The sequence below is a fragment of the Pteropus vampyrus genome, unplaced genomic scaffold (genome assembly GCF_000151845.1).
Source record: "Pteropus vampyrus isolate Shadow unplaced genomic scaffold, Pvam_2.0 Scaffold162, whole genome shotgun sequence".
NCBI lineage: Eukaryota > Metazoa > Chordata > Mammalia > Chiroptera > Pteropodidae > Pteropus > Pteropus vampyrus.
In genome coordinates this window covers 115303-123450 of record NW_011888943.1, presented here as the reverse complement: position 1 = coordinate 123450, position 8148 = coordinate 115303, and positions in this window count along the sequence as shown.

Here is an 8148-nt window from a genome sequence, read left to right as displayed (position 1 = left end):
CCCCCCCTCGGTTAATAGAACACTCTGCCCTCAGAGGTGAACTCAGGTCTGGCCTCGGTGGACAGTCTGCGGCTGTCTGTCTGGAGCCGCAGCGAGGCCTTGATCGTCACCAAGCGCAGAGACCGGGGAGCCAGAGGCCCGGTGACTCACACGGCAGCTGCTCCCCCGTTATTATGTGAAGCAGCGCTCGGAGCCATTAGCCCGCAGGAGATGAAATTCACATTTTGAATTAAGTCGGATCATCAGGACGCTTCCTCTCGACCCAGGGAAATTAAACATAAAGTCGGAGGTGGCTGTGGGCTGGAGAGATAGGGGTTCAGCCAAGCATGCCAGACTGGCTTTTTATTTTTATTTTTTTTCCGACAGGCTGCAGGCAAGAGGGGACGAGAGGACACTGCGCACAGTGGCCTCGGAGCGAGGGAAATGGGAAGCCGAGATGATCCTTCTCTCTTCCCCAGACAGAGGGCAATAAATCTGAGAGGCAGGATTAAATTCCGATCTGTCCGATTTCTTCCATCTTTCCTCCCCTAATAATGGTTATTTATTGAGTGCTCCTTACGTGTCTGGCACTTAGCTAAACTCTCTAGAGATAAGGCGGAAGTTTGCCTTTCCCCCGTACCCCGTTTTTATTCCCCCGCCCACGTTCCTAGCAGGGAGGGGGTGTGAGGGAAGGGCCTAAGGGACAGCACTAACAGCACGAGATCCAAGGACCTGGGTGGGGAGGTCCGTTTGTCTTTCAGATGCACCCCTGGGAGACCAGAGGCTTGCGACAGCACCCCCCCCCACAAAGCCCTGAAACCCGCCACCCTTCCCATGGTCTATGTGACGGCACCCCCGGGGCTGTGCAGTGCACCTCTTCCCCGGGCCACCCCGGTGAGAGTCTGCACATCCAAGCCAGGGTGGCCCCTGCGGGCCGGGGTGAAGTCTCAGGGGCAAGCTGAGAGTGTCGGCACCTTCTCGTGGACTCTGAGTGTGTCTGTGACCAACGTCCCATGAGGTCTGTCCTTCCTGGAAAGGGACCGCGTCCAATGGCCTTACGGGTGCAGAAGAAATCTGTCCTTGCTCAGCCCCCAACAGCTCCACGGGGTGGGATGTCACTGGCTCGCGGATGAGCAAACACGCCCAAGAATGGGTTATAACTCAAGTCGCCTTGCGTTGACTTGAGCCTCGTGCCCTTCACACCCTGAACCCAGGCGGGTCGGAGGATGCCAGACCTCCTGGCACCAGGGCTGTGGGTCCTGGGAGGGAGACAAGTACCCCGGGCTCCTCTAACAGTCCATGTGCCTACGTGGGGAGCAATGGCCGAAGGCCGGAGTCTGGGCTGGCTCAGGAGGGTCGGCTCTTCCTGCTGCGGAGGAGAGACTGTGCTCTGATGAGAGAAACGTGTTCCAGCCGGCCACGCTCCCCTCGAGTGGCAGGTCCCCAAGATCGATCCGTCACTTTCCGATGAATAGGTATCGAACACCCGCCCACTGCCTGGCACTTAGAGTCGGCCCTGGTACTTAGATGCGCTGCTCAGGACTGTCCCCCCTACAGGCCGGTCCCAAGGGGGCCTTGCCTTTTCCCTAGGGCCACTGGGAACTTTAAGCCTCACATTATCAGGAATGATATTTCCTGTGGGTAAGAAGCCACAGGGTCCCTTTCTGTCCCATTCAGAATTTCTGGGTGGTCAGCCTCCTTGGCCAACCCAAGACTGTAATTCTGCCTGGGTAGCTGTGTGCACCTGCATTCCACATTTTCCGTCCCTTCCTCCCTTCATCCCATCTCCCTCTCTCCCTCCCTCCCTCCTTCCCCACTCCCACCCACCAATCCAGCCCTTTACCCTTGCTTTTAGTTATTCATCCTCATATCCACAAACCGTCTTTGCCTCCATGTACCCCCAGCCATATGCACATCTATCCAATGGACCATCCAACCTGCACTCAGGTGCTCATTTCATCTCCGTAGGCTCAATCGGCCGTAAACTCTGCATCCATCCTCGGTCCATCCTTCCAGCTTCTCACCAAGGTCATGCCATGCAGCCACCAAGCTGTGGGAGCCAAAGGGTGAATGAGCTCTGCCTGACTTTTCCACTATACATGCGCCCCCCGCGCCCCCAGGACAAAATAACTACTAAGCTGGACAGAGCGGACGAGCTGGGTGCTCTCAGAGGTACCGACGGATCGCGAACAAGGTTCAGGGAAGCGGAGGGAGTCAGGAAGGGTTTTTCGAGGAAGCTGTGTTTGGACAGTGCTCATAAAATGACGTCGCATTTGGAAAGCCAAGATCTAAAGGGCGGAGTGTAGGAATTCCAGGTGGATGAAGGGCGTGAGCAAGGGGCAGGGTGGGTCAAGGGCCGAGTGTATTTGAAGAGGGGTGAAAGGTGAAGAGAGGGTAGATGCTGTGTAGATGGTTGAAGGTTGAGCGGGTGAGGTGTGGCTTAGTCAGAGTAAAGGGTGTGGACATGGGAAGAGGACAAATGTGGAGAGGGTCCCCCCCGTGCTGGCCCGGTCCTGAAGAGCCAGGCCACGAGGCTCATTCTGTTGGCACAGGGAGGTAGGAAGCTTGTTGGTGATGGGAAGCGGCCAGTGAGAAAAACCTTGACCAAGACTAGATTCTGAAAACTTTGGGGGTGCCGGTTGGCACCGTCCTTCTCAACCTGAGGGACAGGATGGGCCCAGAGCTCAGGCCCTGGCCGCCTGGCTGTTCCAGGGTCTCCATCAAGCGCTCCCGGTGGGACTCAGGCAGCAGGGACTTTGAACAACCCGTGTCCAGAGAACAGGCTGGCGTCAGGAGCTTGAGGGACTACAGCTCAGAAAACGTCACTCCGTGTGGTCATTTCATAACGGTCACTCCGGGACAGGCAGATCCACCAGGAACAAAGTGGCAGAGGAAACCAAATTTCCTAGAGTCTTGCCTCTGGCAGGGGAGGAATCTAAATCTTTTATGGCTTCAGACATAAGTGCTAGCCTGCTGTTAATGCTAAAAATCTCAGCATCTGAAAAGTTCCGGGCTAATTTTCAGGGGGGAAATTAGATGAGAAGTGGCTTTTAAAACCCAGAGAATCTTGTGTTTAAAAACTTGGTTACCAGGGAAACTCTCTAATACTTCCTCCCCACCACATTATAAATTAAATCCCCTAAGTGAGGGATAATGAAGGTAATTGGTGGCACCTCTGCAGAGAGAGAATGTGGCAAGGCGGCTGAGCGGGGGAAGGGACCCCCGACTTTTTAGGGCACACCCTTCCCCCTCCTGGGGAAGCTGGTCCTGAACGTGGGGGTCTCGAAGGCCCCCCCAGAGGACAATGCCAGCCGGTGAGCAGCTGCCTGCCGTGTCCTGTGAAAGGCCAAGTGACTGATCGCCAAGAGGAAGTCCTAAATGTCACGCCGCTACCCTGTTGGTTTCGCATAGGTGAAGAGCTCTGTGAGCTGGCTAATGAGCAGATTGTGTGGGCTGCGGTGTTCCGGCCCCCTATGGCCGTGTTAATGCGTGCAGTGCCAGGCAGGAGCTGAAGCAATTGTTATCCACCACCTTCGGGAGAGAGGCAGCTTAACATTTAGTGTGTGGTCCCAGCCATGTAGCGATCCATCTGCCCACTCATGTCTCTCCACCTGTTCATTCACTTAATTGTCCAGAGAAACATCCATCCCCCATCATCTATCTGCCCATTAATTTATTCATCCACCTATCCATCTATCTAACTCACCATCCCACTCTATCTGACTAGCCACGTGCGTGTGCACACACACGCAGAGATGGATGTGTGGGTAGTGGGAAGGATGCATAGACAAATGGATGTTGGTCGTCTATCCATCTGCCTCCATTTACCTGCCTGGGTATCCACTCACTAATGCATCCATCCTCCACCCATCCACCCATCCATCCTCTCATCCATCCATCCACCGAGTGAGGAAACATTTACTGAGCGCCCATATGTAAGGCAACAACCGCTTCCACTTTCCGAGTGCTCGCCGAGTGCTCGCCGAGTGCGCCAAGCACTTCCGAGGCATCGTCGCCCAAGTTTCTCCTCTTAACGCCCAGACATGGGAGTTCGCGTCGTCCCCTCCCCTATAGACGAGGGCGTCAGGGGTCCTCGGAGGTGCAATGGGGGGAGCCTGGACTTCAACCTTTGTCTCCAGCCGGTGTGTGGATCCCCAGAGGGGGCCTTGGGTTTGGCATCATCCGTTCACTGGCGTTTCAGCCCTAAGAGGCAGCGTCGAAGGAGGAAGTGCCAGGAGGAAACCCGCCTCTGAGGCCCAGGGACCGGGTCGCCGGGGCGGTGACCTCCTGCCCCAGTGCAAGTGGGCACGCACGCACACACGCACGCACGCACGCATGCACGCACGCACGCACACACGCACACACGCACACATGCACACACGCACACATGCACGCACACACGCACACACGCAGGGTGCACACACGCACGCACACACACAAACACACACAGGCACAAACATGCACACACACAAACTCACACACGCACACATGCACACACGGACATGCACATGCACACACGGACGCATACACGCACACATGTGCACACACATGCATGAACACACACATGTGCACTCACACACATGCACGCACCTGTGCACACATGCTCACACTCACACGAACATGCATACGCACGTGCACACACGCATGCACATGCTCACACACACAAACACACACACGCAGGCACGCACATGCACGCACGCACACACCCCTACATCTGGCCCCTTCCCGCAGGGTAAATACGACCTTGTGTTCAGGACACTAGTGCCAAGGTGAAAAGTCCATGAAAACAGAGGCCGGAGCCCGGGAAGCTCTGTTCCCAGAAGCCGTGACCTTTCCCCCAGTGGGCTCCACCAACCTCCCCCGCCCCACTCCAGGGAGTGCCCAGTAGGCGAACTGGTACCCAACTTGGGCCTTGGTCTCCCCTTTCACCTCCTTCTACAGCACCCCCGTCCGGAGCTGGGGTAGTGGTTCCTGACACACAGGGGTTCTGGGTCTGTGCCCCCGGAGTAGGGGAAGGGGAAGGGGGTGTTTGCCGAGCAGTCTCCATGGCCCAGCACTGTGCTCGGGGCTCTGCGAATGTCTTCGTACTCAATCCGACCACTACCCTGGGCAGCGGTGACCCACTGTGTTCACTCTGCAGAGGAGGAGACGGGGTTCAGAGAAGGGGGTGACTCCTCAGCCACACAGCTCCATTCCGAGGAGGGGGTCTCGTCCTGTCCTGGGGTCTCGTCCCGTCGTCAGCACGCGCACGCACACGCACACGCACACGCACACACACACACGCTCAGGCCGGGCAGCAGCTGGAGCTGGGACGCAGCCAGCTGGGGGGCAGGCGAGAGCATGGGCTCCGGTGCGGGTCTGCGAAGGGCCTGAGGCTGGCAGCCCCTTAGTCCACACCATAGGGACCATAGTCCAGGAGAGGCCGCCGCACTGCAGGGACCGGTGGGAGCTGGGGTCTGGGGGCGGGGCGCCCCTCGGTGTGTCCTTGATGACGGGTGCTTTGAGCTCTTTGTGACGCGATGAGGCTAATGACCACATATCGAGGGGACACTGAGGAGCAGCACTGACTGGTATCACTCCCCGGACCCCAGCTCAGGCCACCTCCCCCCGAGCCTCCAGTCTACCCTTCGAGGCAGCTGTGACCCGAATATCCAGCTTACGGGGCTTGAGGGGTAAGTGACTTGCCAAGGTCACGGGATGCTTGGGGGCAGAGTGGGATTTGAACCCCGGGGTATCTGAGCCCAGAGGGGCTGCGTCCCCCACTCTGCCTCCTGCCACCTGCGAACCGAATGGAGCTTCTCCTGACATGTCTGTACACAGGGCCAACGTCCCACCGGTGGGCGAAGGTTTGGTCCACCCGAGACCATTTGCTGGGTGCTGAGCCTGTGGCAGGCTCCAGCAGGGCTCGTGGGAAGCCAGAAGTAGCCCAGGCTCGGGGCGGCGGTTTCTCGTCCAGGGCCCCTTGCCCCGGGGGTGGGCTCTGCACACGCTCTGGAGCTGCTTCCTGAGCCCAGAGCCAAACCTGAGACATTCGTTCCTTCCTGGGTAAAAATCACACCATCTGCTCCCTATCGGGTGCTGGCTAGGTGCCAAGAGTCCCTCCTCACGTCCCCCCAAAAACTCCTGAGGGAAATGCTGCCTTCGCCCCCAATCTGTGTATGAGAAAACCGAGGGGCTCGGCCACGAGCGCCCCCATCGTTCTCATCCCGCAGACACGTCTGGGTCTGTTGGTGGCAAGGGTCCTGCGTGCACACGGGCTCGCACGTCCATCCTGCCTCAGCCCCCTGCGCGGGGAACAGACACAGGGGGTGCTGCGGCCCCCACAGATGGGGAAACTGAGGCTGTAGCCGGGAAGGGGCAGACCCGAGTTTCTCTTCCTCACTGCAGACAGCCCGAGAGAGTCATCCAAGGTCACCACGGCCGCCAACGCTCAAGACAGCAGCAGGGTTCTGACTTCGGGTCAGACGCTCCTTCCGTCAGGACGCGCCCCGCGAGGGGAGAGCGGGCGTGGGGGCCGCGGGGGCCTCTTTAATTCATGAGTTACTGGCAGAGGCACAGTCTCGGGGGAAGATTGGTGACCCGCTGCAGGTATTGGTGGGTGGATTCATAAAGCTGTCGGCAGCGAGCTGTAAATCAGATGAATATTCAAGATTCCGCCCGGGGAGCAATTCTCCGGCGCGGGCAATAACGCAGAAACGAGATGGATGAGCCACAGGCGCGTGGCCTCAGGAGTCCCCGGGCCACGGACCAGGCTCTTCCCACTCGCGCCGAGCTTCCCCTTCCGCCTGGAAAACCGGGGCAGCTCCGAAGAGGGAGGAGAGGGCATCGTGGACCCCAAACCCGCCTGCAGACCCCACTTTAAAGATATGTGTATTGAGGCATAATTTCCCTGCAGTGACATACACAGGTCTTAAGTAGAAGGTGGGATGCGTTCGGACACCTGTGTGTCCCCACCTGGATCGAGATCTAGACTATTCCATCAGCACCCCAAAAAGCTCCCTCGTTTTTCTCTATTAACCCCCAGCTCCCTAGCTCCAGACAACCATGAGGGACAGGCCCGACTCATCCACGCAGACAGAGTCTGTGCTCGACAGGGCTTCGCTCTCTGTGCAGTTTGGGTTCTGCTTGCTCTGCTGAGCGCCCTCCCTGTGCAGCCCCCACGGCGAGGGTCACCATGGCAGGTGGAGCCATTGCCTGTTTGTGACCGGCTGGGGTGAGGCTGCTGTGAAGGCCTGTGCTGATCTTCCCAGGCACGACCCCTGGCAAAACAAATGCCCACGCGTGGAGCTGCTGCATCTTAGGGCTGCTGAAGCCCAGACTCAGCTCTGCCCCAAACAAAACCGTCTGGTGGCTGCCCACCGCTCTCAGGGGACAATGTGAACTCGTCCCGGAAGTGGCCACAGGCCCCGTGTGATCCAACCCTGGCCGCCTCTGCCCCCATCTCGGGCCACAGTCCCACCTGCTAACCAGGCTCCTGCCTCCTGGTGGGAGTCGGGCTCCACCCCAGGGCCTTTGCACTGGCTTCTCCCGCTGCCCAGGGGGTGGTAGAGATGAGGGGCCTCCCTTGGAGAGGTCCATGTTTTCTCCTCCCCACCCTGCATCCCCTGTAGCCGCCCCACTCTGGGATCCCACAGACTGTGGAGAGGCCCCTGCTGCCACCCCACCTGCCAGTGCCAGCTGCCGGTAGGCGTGGGTCCCGTGGGACGGTCACCTCTGCCTTTTGGGGCGGGGAGCTTGCTCGCTGTGGGTGAGGCGCCAGGCCCGGTCCCCATGGGCAGTCCTATCACAAGCCTCATCTGACAGACCAGGACCCTGAGGTCAGCCTAACGCCCCAGGCCCCTCAGTGTCCGGCCTGTGGGCTTGGCCTCTCCGTGGGGCGGGAGCCCTGAGTGGTCTAGTATCTTGCGCGGTGAGGAGGCATTGTGCTGGCTTCAGGTGGAGGCTGGACGCGATGAATCCCTCCCTCTCGGGACCTGCACAGTGCCCGTGGGCAAAAGGAACGCCCCCCTAAATGCCCTCCCCCATTCCCCGACCCTCACAGGGCCCGTTTGCTCCTAATTCTGCCTCTGCTGCTTCCCCGGCATTGACCGGCACTGTAGGCGAATGTCCCACAGCACTGGGACCCTTCAGAAGTTAATACATGAAAAACCCCACCCCTGGGTCTCCCCA